This window comes from Macaca fascicularis, chromosome 17 (genome assembly GCF_037993035.2).
Source record: "Macaca fascicularis isolate 582-1 chromosome 17, T2T-MFA8v1.1".
In the NCBI taxonomy this organism is placed as follows: Eukaryota; Metazoa; Chordata; class Mammalia; order Primates; family Cercopithecidae; genus Macaca; species Macaca fascicularis.
In genome coordinates this window covers 18,632,034-18,649,709 of record NC_088391.1, presented here as the reverse complement: position 1 = coordinate 18,649,709, position 17,676 = coordinate 18,632,034, and positions in this window count along the sequence as shown.

Sequence of the window (17,676 nt, the reverse complement as noted above, 5' to 3'; positions counted from 1 at the left end):
ATAGATTGCAAAAATTTTCTCCCATTCTGTAGGTTGTTTATTGACTCTGATGATAGTTTCTTTTGCTGTGCAGAAGCTCTTTAATTAGATCCCACTTGTCAGTTTTTGCTTTTGTTGTGATTGCTTTTGGCATTTTTGTCATGAAATCTTTGTCTGTGCCTATGTTCTGAATGATATTGCCTAGATTTTCTTCTAGGGTTTTTATGGTTTGGGGTTTTACATTTAAATTTTAATACATCGTGAGTTAATTTTTTTATCTAGTGTAAGGAAGGGCTCCACTTTCAATTTTCTGCATATGGCTAGCCAGTTCTCTGGGCACCATTTATTCAATAGGGGATCCTTTCCCCATTGCTTGTTTTTGTCAGGTTTGTCAAAGATCAGATGGTTGTATCTGTGGTGTTATTTTTGAGTTCTCTATTCTGTTCCATTGGTCTATGTGTCTGTTCTTGTACCAGTACCATGCTGTTTTGGTTACTGTAAGGCTTGTAGTATAGTTTGAAGTTGGGTAGCGTGATGCCTCCAGCTTTGTTCCTTTTGCTTAGGATTGTCTTGGTTATTCAGGCTCTGTTTTGGTTCCATATGAATTTTAAAATAGGTTTTTTCTCTAATTATGTGAATAATGTCAATGGTAGTTTAATGGTAATAGCATTGAATCTATAAATTACTTTGGGCAGTATGGCCATTTTCACAATATTGATTTTTCCTATCCATGAACATGGAATGTTTTTCCATTTGTTTGTATCCTCTGATTTCTTTGAGCAGTGATTTGTAGTTGTCCTTGAAGAGGCCCTTCACTTCTCGTTAGCTATATTCCTTGGTATTTTATTCTTTGTAGCAATTGTGAATGGGAGTTCATTCATGATTTGGCTCTCTGTTTGCCTGTTGTTGATGTATAGGAATGCTAGCAATTTTTGCACATTGGTTTTGTATTCTGAGACTTTGCCAAAGTTGCTTATCACTTAAGAAGCTTTTGGGCTGAGCTTTCTAGATATAAGATCTAGAAATGGAGCTTTCTAGATATAAGATCATGTGTAAGGAAGGGCTCCACTTTCTAGATATAAGATGGAGCTTTCTAGATATAAGATCACGTCATCTGCAAACAGAGATAATTTAACTTCCTATTTGAATACCCTTTATTTCCTTCTCTTGATGATTGCCCTGGCCAGAATTTCCAATACTATGTCGAATAGGAGTGGTGAGAGAGGGCATCCTTGTCTAGTGCCAGTTTTTAAGAGGAATGCTTCCAGCTTTTGCCCATTTAGTATATTGGCTGTGGGTTTGTCATGTCTTATATATTTTGAGGTATGTCCCTTCAATACCTAGTTTATGGAGTGTCTTTAACATGCAGGAATGTTGAATTTTACCAAAGACCTTTTCTGCATCTCTTGAGATAATCATCTGGTTGTTGTCTTTAGCTCTGCTTAAGTAATAAATCACACTTACTGATTTTTTGTCTTTAGTTCTGTTTAAGTAATGAATCACATGTATTGATCACAACAAGGTTGTATTGAACCAACCTCGCATCCCAGGTATGAAACAACTTGATTGAGGTGAATAAGCTTTTTGATGTGCTGCTGGATTTGGTTTGCCAATATTTTATTGAGGATTTTTGCATCTATGTTCAAAGATATTGGCTTGAAATTTTCTTTTTTTGTTGTACCTCAGCCAGGTTTTGGTATCAGGATGATGTTGGCTTCATAGAATGAGTTAGGCAGGAGTGCTTCCTTTTCAATTTTTTGGAATAGTTTCAGTATCAATGATACCAGCCCTACTTTGTCACCTCTTGTAGAATTCAATTGAAAAACTGTCTGAGAGACCACTTCTTAAAAAAAAAAAGAAGAAAAAGAAAAGAAAAGAAAGAAAAGAAAAATTAGCCAGGTGTGGTCATCCACACCTGTTGTCTCAGCTACTTGGGAAGCCTAGGTGAGAGGATTGCTTGAGGCCAAACTGGGCAACATAATGAGACCTCATTTCTACAAAAAAAAAAAAAAAAAAATTGCCAGGCATATTGGTGTGCACCTTTGGTCCCAGCTACTCAGGAGGCTGATGTAGGAAGATTGCTAGAGCTTATGAGTTTGAGGCTTCAGTGAGCTATGATCACACCACTGCACTCCAGCACAGGTGACAGAGGGAGCCCATCTCTCTCTCCCTCTGTGTGTGTGTGTGTGTGTATGTGTGTGTATAATTTAAATCTGTTTATAATTTAATCAATTATATATGTGTATATATAATTTAATCAATTGTACATATGTGTATATATATAATTTAATCAATTATATATATGTGTGTATATATATAATTTTAAAATAATATAAAATAAAATGATCTTGGTTAAATCGGAGAAAAAAGAAAGCCCCAAGCTGTATAATTCTTGAATAGAACTTGGATCTGAATCCATTTCTGTAGTTAAGCTTAAGTCACAACCACTATATACTGTTCTAAAAAATCAAAGTATCTTAGTTTAAAAAATATTTTGCAGTATAATTTTTGACAAAACTTACCTTAAGAAAAATCATTTATGACAGATTTGTTCTCATTCAGTAGTGACATCTTAAGTTGTCACCACAGTTATGGAAACCCTTGGAGCTGTCCAAATTTATTTGTTTAATCTCTTAAAGAAGAAGGGTTGTATGGTCCCCAAAATGTAGGAGAAAATGTAAACTCTCATCTGGTTCAAAATTCTTTATCAGCATATAGAAAACATATGCATCTTAGGAGCCTATCAAATTCAAAGGTTTTTAGATTTTGACAGAAAATAACTGTACATTTCCTCAGAACCAAGGCCATGTAAAATTGAATCAAGTAATCTATCTGAGTAAGAGTCATTGAGTTGATTGAGAATAGCTACTGTGAGCAACAAAACTAATACCCTTTCCAGGTCTGAAGCTATGACATAATAACTACAAAAAGCAGCTCCATAAACTTTCCCAGTCTAAAAAGACCTATGTATTGTATCTTTACTCAGATCATAAAATAATTTTACCAGCAGCACAGAAACTTCCTATATCCCTTTCCAATCAGTTCCCCATCATTGTCAGTTTGTTCTGTTTTTATACTTTACGTAAATAGCATCTGATATGGTTTAGTTTTGTCCCTCCCCAAATCTCATCTTGAACTGTAGCTCCCATAATTCCCATGTGTTGTGGGACAGACCTGGTGGGAGATAATTGAATCATGAGGGTGGTTTCCCCCATACTGTTCTCATGGTAGTGAATAAGTCTTATGAGATCTGATGGTTTTATAGGGGGAAACCCTTTCCGTTTGGTTTTTATTCTCTCTTGTCTGCCATCATGTAAGATGTGCCTTTTGCCTTCCACCATGATTGTGAGGCCTCCTCAGCCATGTGGAACTGCGAGTCCATTAAAACTATTTTTCATTATGAATCACCTAGTCTCAGGTATGTCTTTATCAGCAGCGTGAAAATGGACTAATATAGCATCATACAGTATACTACTTTGAGAATAGCTTCTTTCGATCAACCTTACATTTGTGAGATTCGTACACGTGGTGGGTGACTGCTTATTTTTATTGAATTCCGAAATTTATCTATTTTATGGTTTGAGGACATTGGCGCAGTATTGGACTGAGCATTCCAACACTCGTATCTCACTGAGTTTATATATGCATTTCTGTTTACTATATATTACAGTAGTGGACTTAGCAAGTCATGGAATATGCATGCAGTCATCTTTAATAGAAACTACCAAACACATCTGCAAGGTCACTGTACTAATATACAACCCTATTAGCAGTGTGTGAGAGTTCCCGTTACTCTACATAGATTTTTGATACTTTCCATCTTGCTCATTTTAACTATGCTGGTGAGTGAGTTGTGGCACCTTGTTGCATTTAATTTACCTGTTTCTGAAGTCTACAGTAGGAAGCATTTTTTATTTATTAATCATATGGATATACTTTTCATTGTTTTTTTTAAGAGATGGAGGTCTCATGATGTTTCCCAGGCTGGAGCACAGTGACTATTCACAGGTGGGATCTTAGCATATGATGGCCTCCGACTCCTGGACTCATGCTATCCCAACTTAGCTTCCTGAGTAGATGAGATTACAGGCACACACCACCATGCTCAGCTTCAATATCATTTTATGTAATGTAGCTGCTCAAGTCTTTTGCCCATTTTAACATTTTATACTGTTTGACTTTTTCTTACTGATTATCTTCTTTTTTTATTATACTTTAAGTTCTAGGGTACATATGCACAATGTGCAGGTTTGTTACACACGTATACATGTGCTGTGTTGGTTTGCTGCACCCATTAACTCATCATTTACATTAGGTATTTCTCCTACTGCTATCCGTTCCCCATCCCCTACCCCACAACAGGCCCCAGTGTGTGATATTCCCCGCCCTGTGTCCAAGTGTTCTCATTGTTCAATTTCCACCTATGAGTGAGAACATGTGGTGTTTGGTTTTTTGTCCTTGTGATAGTTTGCTCAGAATGATGGTTTCCAGCTTCATCAATGTCGCTACAAAGGACATGAAGAAACTACATCAACTAATGGGCAAAATAACCAGCTAACATCATAATGACAGGGTCAAATTCACATATAACAATATTAACCTTAAATGTAAATGGGCCAAATGCCCCAGTTAAAAGACACAGACTGGCAAATTGGATAAAGAGTCAAGACCCATCAGTGTGCTATATTCAAGAGACCCATCTCATGTGCAGAGACACATATAAGCTCAAAATAAAGGGATGGAGGAAGATCTACCAAGCAAATGGAAAGCAAAAAAAAAAGCAGGGGTTGCAATCCTAGTCTCTGATAAAACAGACTTTAAACCAACAAAGATCAAAAGAGATAAAGGCCATTACATAATGGTAAAGGGATCAATTCAACAAGAAGAGCTAAGTATCCTAAATATATATGCACCCAAAACAGGAGCACCCAGATTCATAAAGCAAGTCCTGAGAGACCTAAAAAGAGACTTACACCCCCACACAATAATAATGGGAGACTTTAACACCCGACTGTCAACATTAGACAGATCAATGAGACAGAAGGTTAACAAGGATATCCAGGACTTGAACTCAGCTCTGCACCAAGCAGACATAATAGACCTCTACAGAACTCTCCACCCCAAATCAACAGAATATCTTCTTCTCAGCACCACATCACACTTATTCCAAAATTGACCACATTGCTGGAAGTAAGGCACTCCTCAGCAAATGTAAAAGAACAGAAATCACAACAAACTGTCTCTCAGACCACAGTGCAATCAAATTAGAACTCAGGATTAAGAAACTCACTCAAAACTGCACAACTACATGGAAACTGAACAACCTGCTCCTGAATGACTACTGGGTAAACAACGAAATGAAGACAGAAGTAAAGATGTTCTTTGAAACCAATGAGAACAAAGACACAACGTACCAGAATCTCTGGGACACATTTAAAGCAATGTGTAGAGGGAAATTTATAGCACTAAATGCCCACAAGAGAAAGCTGGAAAGATCTAAAATTGACACCCTAACATCACAATTCAAAGAACTAGAGAAGAAAGAGCAAACACATTCAAAAGCTAGCAGAAGGCAAGAAATAACTAAGATCAGAGCAGAACTGAAGGATATACAGACACAAAAAAAAACCCTTCAAAAAATCAATGAATCCAGGAGCTGGTTTTTTGAAAAGATCAACAAAATTGATAGACCGCTAGCAAGACTAATAAAGAAGAAAAGAGAAAAGAATCAAATAGATGCAATAAAAAATGATAAAGGGGATGTCAATACTGATCCCACAGAAATACAGACTACCAGCAGAGAATACTATAAACACCTCTATGCAAATAAACTAGAAAATCTAGAAGAAATGGATAAATTCTTGAACACATACACTCTCCCAAGACTAAACCAGGAAAAAGTGGAACCCCTGAATAGACCAATAACATGCTCTGAAATTGAGGCAATAATAACCTACCAACCAAAAAAAGTCCAGGACCAGATGGATTCACAGCCAAATTCTACCAGTTACAAAGAGCAGCTGTTACCATCCCTTCTGAAACTACTCCAATCGATAGAAAAAGAGGGAATCCTCCCTAACTCATTTTATGAGGCCAGCATCATTCTGATACCGAAGTCTGGCAGAGACAACAAAAAAAAGAGAATTTTAGACCAATATCCCTAATGAACTTCGATGCAAAAATCCTCAATAAAATACTGGCAAACCGAATCCAGCAATACATCAAAAAGCTCATCCACCACAATCAAGTTGGCTTCACCCCTGGGGTGCAAGGCTGGTTCAACATATGCAAATCAATAAACATAATCCATCACATAAACAGAACCAATGACAAAAACCACATGATTATCTCAATAGATGCAGAAAAGACCTTCAACAAAATTCAACAGCCCTTCATGCTAAAATCTCTCAGTAAACTAGGTATTGATGGAACGTATCTCATAATAAGAGCTATTTATGACAAACCCACAGCCAGTATCATACTGAACAGGCAAAAACTGGAAGCATTCCCTTTGAAAACTGGCACAAGACACGATGCCCTCTCTTACCACTCTTATTCAACATAGTGTTGGAAGTTCTGGCCAGGGCAATCAGGCAAGAGAAAGAAATAAAGGGTATTCAATTAGGAAAAGAGGAAGTCAAATTGTCCCTGTTTGCAGATGACATGATTGTATATTTAGAAAACCCCATCGTCTCAGCCCAAAATCTCCTTAAGCTAATAAGCAACTTCAGCAAAGTTTCAGGATACAAAATCAATGTGCAAAAATTACAGGCATTCTTATACACCAGTAACAGACAGAGAGCCAAATCATGAGTGAACTCCCATTCACAATTGCTACAAAGAGAATAAAATACCTAAGAATCCAACTTACAAGGGATGTGAAGGACTTCTTCAAGGAGAACTACAAACCACTGCTCAATGAAATAAAAGAGGACACAAACAAATGGAATAACATTCCATGCTCATGGATAGGAAGAATCAATATTGTGAAAAATGGCCATACTGCCTAAAGTAATTTGTAGATTCAATGCCATCCCCATCAAGCTACAAATGACTTTCTTCACAGAATTGGAAAAAACTACTTTAAAGTTCATATGGAACCAAAAAAGAGCCTGCACTGCCAAGACAATCCTAAGCCAAAAGAACAAAGCTGGAGGCATCACGCTACCTGACTTCAAATTATACTACAAGGCTACAGTAACAAAACAGCATGGTGCTGGTACCAAAACAGAGATATAGATTAATGGAACAGAACAGAGCCCTCAGAAATGACACCACACATCTACAACCATCTGATCTTTGACAAACCTGACAAAAACAAGCAATGGGGAAAGGATTCCCTATTTAAGAAATGGGGCTGGGAAAACTGGCTAGCCATACGTAGAAAGCTGAAACTGGATCCCTTCCTTACACCTTATACAAAAATTAATTCAAGATAGATTAAAGACTTAAATGTTAGACCTAAAACCATAAAAACCCCAGAAGAAAACCTAGACAATACCATTACAGGACATAGGCATGGGCAAGGACTTTATGACTAAAACACCAAAAGCAATGGCAACAAAAGCCAAAATTGACAAATGGGATCTAATTAAACTAAAGAGCTTCTGCACAGCAAAATAAACTATCAGAGTGAACAGGCAACTTACAGAATGGGAGAAAATTTTTGCAACCTACCCATCTGACAAAGGGCTAATATCCAGAATCTGTAAAGAACTCAAATTTACAAGAAAATATCAAACAATCCCATCAAAAAGTGGGCAAAGAATATGAACAGACACTTTGCAAAAGAAGACATTTATGCAGCCAACAGACACATGAAAAAAGGTTCATCATCACTGGTCATTAGAGAAACAAATCAAAACCACAGTGAGACACCATCTCACACCAGTTAGAATGGTGATCATTAAAAAGTCAGGAAACAACAGGTGCTGGAGAGGATGTAGAGAAATAGGAAAGCTTTTACACTGTGGGACTGTAAACTAGTTCAACCATTGTGGAAGACAGTGTGGCAGTTCCTCAAGGATCTAGAACTAGAAATACCATTTGACCCAGCGATCCCTCACTGGGTATATAACCAAAGGATTATAAATCATGCTACTATAAAGACACATGCACACGTATGTTTATTGCAGCACTATTCACAATAGCAAAGACTTGGAACCAACCCAAAGGTCCATCAATGACAGATTGGATTAAGAAAATCTGGTACATATACACCATGGAATACTATGATTATCTTCTGATTATTCTGGGGTATATTCTCTGTATATTATTTTGTTGGATATATGTATCGCAAAATAAAGTTTCCCACTCTGAAGATTCCATTCTTTTTTCACTATTACATTTTTTATAAGTGCAAATTCTTAGTTTTAATGTTTTTCAATTTATCAATTTTTTTCATATTCTGTTCAGTGTGTTTTGTTCTGTATCCTGTTTAAGAAATTTTTGCTTACTTAAATTTGACAAGATATCTTAACTAGTTTTGCAAATGTTTTAAATTATAAAACAAAAACTCTTCACTATAGAAAATGTGTATGATTTAGAAAAGTCCAAAGAAGAAATAGAAAAGTCCAAAGAATAAAATAAAAATCAATAGCACTCAACCACCAGGAAGGTAGTCACAATTATTATTATTATTATTTTGAGATGGAGTTTTACTCTTGTTATCCAGGCTGAAGTTCAATGGCATAATCTTGGCTCACTGCAACCTCTAACTCCTGGGTTCAAGTGATTCTCTTGCCTCAGCCTCCCAAGTAACTGGGATTAGAGGCACCTGCCACCATGCCCAGCTAATTTTTTGTATTTTTAGTAAAGACAGGGTTTCACCATGTTGGCCAGGCTGGTCTCGAACTCTTGACCTCAGGTGATCCACCCTCCTAAGCCTCCCAGAGTGCTGGGATTACAGGAGTGAGCCACCATGCCCAGCCAATTATTTTAGTTTTAGTCTTTTGTGCATCTGTGTGTATGTGTGTGTTACATAATGGGGACCATGTACATATTCACTTTTGTATCAAACTTTTTAACCATTCACCTGTATTACTTAAAACTCTTCAAAGGCCTATTCTTAGTGATTATATATTCTGTTAAGATTATAGAACATATAAAGAGGCCATTATAAATACCGTATATATGATGTGTAATTCTTTATTATTCTAAATAATGAGATGAGTATTTATGTACATGTATTTTGAACTATGCCTAACAAATAGCTATTAAAAAATTAGTAAATCCAAGATCTAAATATTTGGTTCCTTGATGTCTATTGTAAAATGCCTTTGGGAAAGTTTTAATCAATTTGCCAGTCCATCAGGGTTTAATGAGAGCACCCAATTCATTGTGCTCTCATCAGCGTGGTGAAATACACAGCAAAAAGCTATAACCAGACCTGTGAAAATTTGACGCCAAAAACAAGATTTTAATTTACATTTCTTTGATTTTAAAAGGTTATTTTTCAAAAGTTTATTTTGTAACTTATGTCTCTATGCTTTCTAATTTTTTGGAGTTACAATTTGGTTTTTAGGATTCCAACTAATGTATAATAACAACGTACACTTCCTTGTATATAGATTTATAAATTTAGATACACAAGAAAATATGTAGAAAAATGAGAAGCTATTGAAATTACAGGAGTGGCTAAGGAGATTTTCAATCTTATAGGAAATATTTTAATTAGCTATGTATTTAACTAATTAAAAATTGATTGTTCAAAAGAATATTCTAGTTCATTGTATGACTTCAGCTGCTGGTTTGGCTTCTGTAAGATGTGAATGTCTCTTTGTTCTTTAGTAGCAATAACTGCAGAGTTCAGCAACCTTCACCCCATATGACTAAAACATTGTAGCTCAAGGAGGTCTGCTAGGTTTCATCTTGTGGGCTGATTTCTCCAGCTGATTTTTCATGCCTACCTGTAGAAGAGCATTGACTATAATTTTTGAAATGATTTATCAGTGTTGATTGTCTTGCAGATGGGGGTAAGGGGAGCAGAGGGACAGCATAAATGCCAACCAGTGACCATTTCTGCTTTAGATACTTAGACTTTATAATTGTGTTACACTATTTTAAATGATTCCGGGGCAGAGAGAGGAGGTTGATAGTTTAGCACCTAGGACTAATTTTTGAATAGGAAACCTATTTTATACTATCAAAAAAAAAAAACTGGAAATATTTGCAAGTATCTTAAGCTATTAAATGATATGTACATGTAATACTCAGTTGATTTAAGTATAAAGTAGTCTGCGTTGTCTAGTTTTGAGATACTCTCCCTTAGTAAGTCAGTCTGCCTGAAACCCAGGATGTCATTATTTTGTTATATGATGACAGTTGCTAAATTGTTTGTCAGTTAATGTGTGTGTCATTAGCTGAGCTATTTCACAAGGATATCCTTTCTAAGATGAAGAGGGTGTATTTTACCAAGGGATATTCATTTTAAGGACTTCAAGGCTATGGTGTCTACTGAACCATGTAGGTAACAAGGAGACATCTGAAGACACAGGACACAAGCCCCGATAATTTGGAGTTGCTTTTGAACTTCTTTATGCATCTTAAAATGCTGCCAGGGGACACTGACTTTGAAGAGTCAGCTAAGTAGTGAACAATAATCTTTCAAGTCCTAAAAGGGCAGGGAGAAGAGGATAAGACACAACAGATGATTTAGCAGAGAGGGCAAATTGTCCTAGGCTTTAACAAGAGCAAACGCTGGCCAGTTTTGAATAATTATCACTAGGACCACCCCGGACTCCAGAGCTCTGCTGTATTAATTCTTGATTTCAGTCCCTGTTGCGACTGTTGACTGGCCAAACTTTACCTCAGACTCTCAGCTACATCATCAAAATCATTGTCATCCAAATCATAGTTGTAATTTCATTGAGCGCTTCATAAGAGCTCAAAGATCTTAGTTGCTATAATTGTTATTCTTAAGTTTCAGGCTCTGTGCTAATCAATTTAAATGTATCATATCATTTATTCACATGGTCCACTCCAACTTTACAGATGATGGAAATGAGCTCATTGATGTGAGGTGACCTGTTGAATGTCATGCGGCTGCAAATCATGAGGCTGGCATCTGAGCTTGGTTCCGAGTGCAGGGACCACATGCTCTGTCCATGTGTTACACTCTCCAACCACACCCTGCTACCCACTCCTCATGAGCCTTCTCCACCTGCATGACCATGTGCCCTGTTGTGGTAGGCAGAATAACGAACACCCACAGGCACCCACATCCTAATCCCCAGAACCTGTGAATATGTTATGTTACATGGCAACAGGGAATTCACGTGGCAGTTGGAAATAAGCTTGCAAACCAGTTGACAGTGAGATGGGGGCATTATCCTGGGTTATCAGGGCGGGTCCAAGGTGAGGGAGGAGGCAGAGGACAGAGTCAGAAAATGTATGATAACAGAAGCAGTGATTTTATGTGAGAAAGACTCAACTTGACATTGCTGGCTTTGAAAAATGAGGGAGGAGCCACGAGCCAAGAAATGCCAGCAAATTCTAGAAACTGGAAAGGTAAGAAAACAGATTCTCTCTGTGATGGTTAATTTTACGTGTCAACATGATTGGGACCATGAGGTGCACAGATTAAATATTATTTCCAGGCATATCTGTGAGGGTGTTTCCAGATGAGATTAGCATTTATTTAAATCGGTGGACTCAGTCAAGTAGATGGCCCTTGTCAGTGTGAGTGGCCCTCATCCAATCCTTTGAGGGCCACAGTAGAACAAAAATCAGAGGAAGGAAGGATTTGCTGGTGCTGCTTTGCTGCTTGAGCAGACATGCAGTCTTCTGCCCTTGGATTGAGATTTACAGCATTGGCACCCCGGCTCTCAGGTCTTTGCACTTGGTCTGGAATCATATCATTGGCTTTTCTGAGTTTCCAGCTTGCAGACAGCAGATTGTGAGACTCTTCACAGTCTTCATACTTGTGGGAGCCGATTTTTCACTACATATATATTTCCCCTTGGTTCTGTTTTTCTGGAAAACCTTGACTAATACACTCTACTACAGCATCTAAAAAAGAAATGTAGCCTTTTTGATACCTTGATTTTAACATAATGAGACTCATTTTGATATCTGGCCTCCAGAACTGAAAGATAATTTCTATTGCTTAAGCAACTAAGTTTGTGGCAACTTGCTATAGCAGCCATAGAAATTTATTACACCTGCTATGACAGAAGGAAGACCCGAGTTAGTAGTGGCCCTGGACCAAACCAGGGAACAGTGGCAATAGCAGCCAAGCAAGACCCTCTGCAAACAGACAAAGCATGCAGCCAAACACAGGTGCAAAACCAGAGCTCAGTCATTTCCTCTCATATGCCAAGCACTGTGGGGCAGGAGGTGGAGAAACGTGTTACAAGTACAGAGGAAACTAAGCAGGAACATGGCAAGGGGTGAGACAGCCTGGTACATAGGGCATCTGCCATGTCAAATAATAACCGCCATTTTGTCTAAATTATAAAAACGTTGAACAATTTACACTTAACTGACTTTTAAATATTTATTCTATTGACTCAGAATTAAATAAGTTTTGACAAATAGATAAAGACATAGTGATGTTCATTGGTTTGTCATTATTACTAATTCATTCATCATCAAAAATCTAAACTAAATGTTATCTAATTCCAATTATATTCAAGGACTTTCAAAATTTATAAGGAAGGATGAGGATGCATATTCAGATATACAGTGATGAGACCACTCTGTATCAATTGGGCTTTTTAAGACTAGGTCATCATAGAGACTTAAATGTGAATTCTCATTTTGCTCCTTAATATTTAAAGGAGCCAAGGTGAGTTACTTCTCCTCGATGACGCTCAATTATTTTTGCCTATAAAATAAAAATAACAATGTCTACCCTAGAGAATTGTTGTAAAGATTAAATTGGACAGCGTGTGTGTGTGTGTATTTGAAGCACAGATGATTGTATTATATAAAATGGAGATACTAAAATCTACTCTGCAGTGTTGTTAAAGAAATTAGAGTTATTGTCTTAGAAATGCCTGACACTAGAAAAAAGAGCCCTTGTACACTGTTGGTGTGAATGTAAATTAGTACAGCCACGATGGAAAACAGTGTGAAGGTTCCTTGGAAAATTAAAAATAGAGCTATCATATGATCCAGCAATCCCACTGCTAAATGTATATATATATATATATACACACACACACACGAAATGAAATCAGTGTGTTAAGGAGTTAATCTCCACTTCCATGTTCACTGAAGCATTTTTCACAATAGCCAAGATAAAGAATCAACATAGGTGTCGATTAGCAGATAAACGGATTAGGAAAATGTGGTGTATAGACACACAATGGAATACTATTCGGCCTTTAAAAAGAAGAAAATCCTGTCATTTGTGACAACATAGATGAGATCAGAGGACAATATGTTAAGTGATAGAAAGCAGGCACAGAAAGATAAATACTGACTGGTCTCACCTTTATCTGGAATCTAAACAAGTTGAGCCCATAGAAACAGAAGGTAAAATGGCAGTTACCAGAGGCTGGGGGAGGAGGGAATTGGGGAGATGTTGGTCAAAGGACATAAAATTTCAGTTAGACAGGAGGAGTAAGTTTGAGAGATCTATTGTGCATCATGGTGGCTACAGGTAATAATACCTGAAATTTGCTAAGAGAGTAGAGTTTAGGTATTTTCACCACGAAGATAGATAAGCATGTGAGGTAATGCCTATGCTAGTTAGTTTGATTTAGCCATTCCACAACACATAAATACATGAAAACATATTGTGCACCATAAAATTGTACAATTTTTACGTGTCAATTAAAAAAAATTCAAAAGAGGAAATGCTTGACATTATACCTTGCATATAACTGAGTCTCAACAGGTAGTTATCACCACTAGGGCCACTGCCACTTTCATTACTATCCAACTCTAGTGGTCACTGAGGGGCAAAGAGAGTCAAAGAAAACTTTAACCCTACCTTTGTGGGGTTAGAGATTTTGAGAAAGGAGTTGAAGACTCAGGGTTTTTCTACTCCTTCAAGATCTTGTTTGTGTCCTGATTTTGGGGTATAAAATTGGATTGAATTTACTTTGTTTGAAAGATGATCTTGACCTTTGAGGACTGAAGTTTTAGGAGAAACAAAGCAAACATAAAGCTGGTTGCTTAAGCTCGGTTTATAGAAAAAATAAAGGGAGATCTTTGGGTTCACCAGGATTGGAAACAGAAATAGTACATTTTCATAATGACTTTCCTTCCTAAGCAATGTACCTGAAATGTGATACTCAAACAGGTTATAGTGATTCCTGGGCTATTGGCCTTAAGATTCAAAGGTAGTTTTCACAAAGAAGCAATTAACTAAATATTAGCTGTATATTCTTTCCCAATCATATAAAATATAACTTTAAAACCACAACATAGCAATAAGTTAGAGTTGACAAAATTATTTAAGGGGATAAACATTTTAGATGAAGGTAAGTAGTAATCTTAATCTAAAAGATCTTTCTCTGATCTGATTTTGAGTAAAATAAGTCTCTCCATCCCAACACTTGATTTGGGAGAGAAACGTCTCCCTCACTGAGGCCTTGAGGAAGTTCCATCACCCCTTTTTCTGTTGCAGGATTTAATCAAGATCCTTGGTTACTAATGGGTTTCCTTGGTTTGAAGACTAGTGCAGTGCAATAATTACAGTTTCTATTCCACACGATTTGTCTGAAGAGAGAATTTATCAGCATAGACAGTTTCCTTTCATCCTGAAGTTATATTAATCACCAGCAGGCTTTCTGCTATTGTTTGCTAATCCATCACTTGCATCTATATAAAATTTATCTTTTTACTAAAAGTGCTAAAAGAAATCCCAGTTTATTCTCAAACCTGTTTTGAATATTTCTAAAGTTTCTTTATGTGACATATTTCATTTCTTTATACGTGCCTTGTTCCACAGAGGACTTAAGCTGATGAGTTTCTATGGTTTCCCTATTATTTCTCTGACTATTCTTAATTTTTTATCAGTGCTGATGTTTCCAGAAAGTGAATTTCTTCTCTGTGCTCAAGGAGCTCACAGCTGCTGGGCAAGGCGTGTGGCAGTGTCATACTGACACCATATTAGGATGAACACAAGATGATGCAGACAGAGAGTGAACGCAGAGTGAAGAGCAATGAGCACCCCCTGGAGGGGTCTGAGAGGGCTTCACAAGGACGTAACACTTGAATTGGGTCTTGAAATTGGAGTGAGTTTGGCAGACAGGGATTTCAAAAAAGGTACTCCAGGTTGAAGAACACCACAAATAAGGCTCTGCATCCAGGAAGGGTCAGATGAGTGGAGAAATGTTTTGAGGCTGGGGAGTTAGGACAGTGACAATGAATGATGAGACAAAACTGGAAATGAGAAGAGCTAGATTTTTTTTTTTCTCTTTAGACTAGAAGAGCTAGATTTTTTTTTTCTGCTCTGTCACGCAGGCTGGAGTGTAATGGTACAATTTGGGCTCACTGCAACTTCCGCCTCCTGGGTTCAAGCAATTCTCTCGTCTCAGCCTTTCAAGTCACTGGAACTATAGGCACGTGCCACCATGCCCGGCTAATTTTTGTATTTTAGTAGAGACAGAGTTTCTCCATTTTGGTCAGGCTGGTCTCAAACTCCTGATCTTAGGTGACCCGCACACCTCAGCCTCCCAAAGTGGTGGGATTACAGGTGTGAGCCACCACACCCAGCCAGGAAGAGCTAAATTTTAAAGGACTCTATATTATCCTGAGAAAGTTTTTGATTTTAATCCTGCGAGTATTTTGAGGAAATGAAAATATAATATGGGACCCAGTTGAACCTAAGAGATAACAAGGTATGCGAAGCCCTTGATGGAAGCCTCTTAAGACTTATTTGATTTAAAATTCATGGGAGCTAAGGAAGCTTCTGAGAAAAGAGCTCAAATAATGACAACAATTGGGTTTTAGACATCTACGGGAATGCCTAACACACTGGAGGCAACCAACGGAAGCTAACCACAGAAGGCGCAGGGATGCCCGAGAGACAATCCACCCCAAGAAAAGAAAGATTTGGTCCTCTGAGTCCAACTAGTAACAGAATGAGAGAATGGGAGAGAAATGGTTCCAGGTACGTGATAAATGTATCCCTGACCTGGCCACCCTAAAAGGGTGCACAGGCCCTCTAGAGGCAGAAGATGGAGTACAAACACTATCTGTGAAAAGCCAAAAAAAAATGTTAAAACATCAGAAAACAAGCATAGAACCCTATGACAGAGCCTAACATTCATCACAGGAATTCACTTTCCAATACATATCACAGCAAAGAAATGTGTGAGTAATCCTGAGCCAATGATGGCAGACCAGACATTACGGGTGGTGGCCCAAGTGGAATGATGAGACAGTGCCTGGACAGTGGTGTGGGAGCAGGTGTGCCTGGGGCAATAGAGGTATGTTGGTTGTGAAAAGTCTGGTGTTGTGGGTAGTAGCCTAAAAGATGAACCACGTGATGCACACATGTAATGTAATATTTCCAGGCACTCAAGGAACACAAGAAGAGAAAGAGCTTTTTAAGCTTACAGTATTTGGGTGCATATTATTAATGCAACTTCAGTAGCTCTATGCATTGCTAAGGTTACAGTTAGACTATACCTCTTTATAAGAAGGGAAGTGACATGCTCTGGTTTACATTTTAGAAGTGTCATTCTAGGAGGTGGAATAAAAGATGCTTCCGAGAGGACAGGAATAGTAGAAAATTAATTAGAATATTTATAGTATGTCCACATTAAAGATAAGGGATTGACCAAAGGCAGCAAAAGTTAAAAGAAAAGGAACGGAGTTTGAGAGAGATTTTGAAAGGAGGATTCATTGGAGTTGGTGACACAGAAGAGGAGAGAAGGGACAGAAGTTAAAGAACTACCCAGATGGCTGCAAATGCCATTATCTGGCAATAGGGAATTCAGGAGAGGCCTCAGATTTCCAGGAAGACCTTGTCTTCCAAGAGAATGTGAGCTGTGAATGGGTAGGGACATCAGGCCACATTTGAAGAGAGCAGAGCCTGGCACTGCTGACTTCAGCACTGACCCCATTCCCTCCATTGCCTTAATGGCTTGAGGGTAGAGAGAGTACTTAAGCATTTTGGAATCTCTTTCAACACAGAACTTTGAGACATTCTCTTAACAACTTCTTGTTTTGTTTCTTTCATCTTTGATACAATAATAATGGTCTTGGGTCAACATTTAGGAGGTAACGCTTGCCAGTCCCTTTGAGAACTTTGGCTGAAGGTTCAGTGTAAATGACTTCATGAAATATTCATGAATACTTCCAGCTTGCAGGTTTAGCCTGAAAAGATAAAAAAGAACTACCGTTCTTTGAAAAGATATCTTCCTCATCTGATTGTCTTTTACTGATTGATGGGCAAGAAAATTGTGAGTGGAGGAAGAAAGGAATCAAGAGGGAATGAATAACGCTGGAAATGCTACTAGGATAAGTATTTCTTCAGGTGTGGGCTTCAGAAATCTAGGGATTAAAATCAGGCAAAGACATCATCTAGGCTTGTTCCAGGGAGGCAGGATTCCATTCCTCACTATCAACATAAGTCATGGTTTCTGTGGGCTCTTGTCCATGGAGGCGAGGATCAGGCCCAAGCTTTGAGTACCTATAGAGGCTGACAATGCTCCGACAGGGACAGAATACTAGGTAGTAACCAGAGCCCACAGCTAACTTTCAGGAGGTGGAAATGGACAGCCTTGGGCCCCTGAA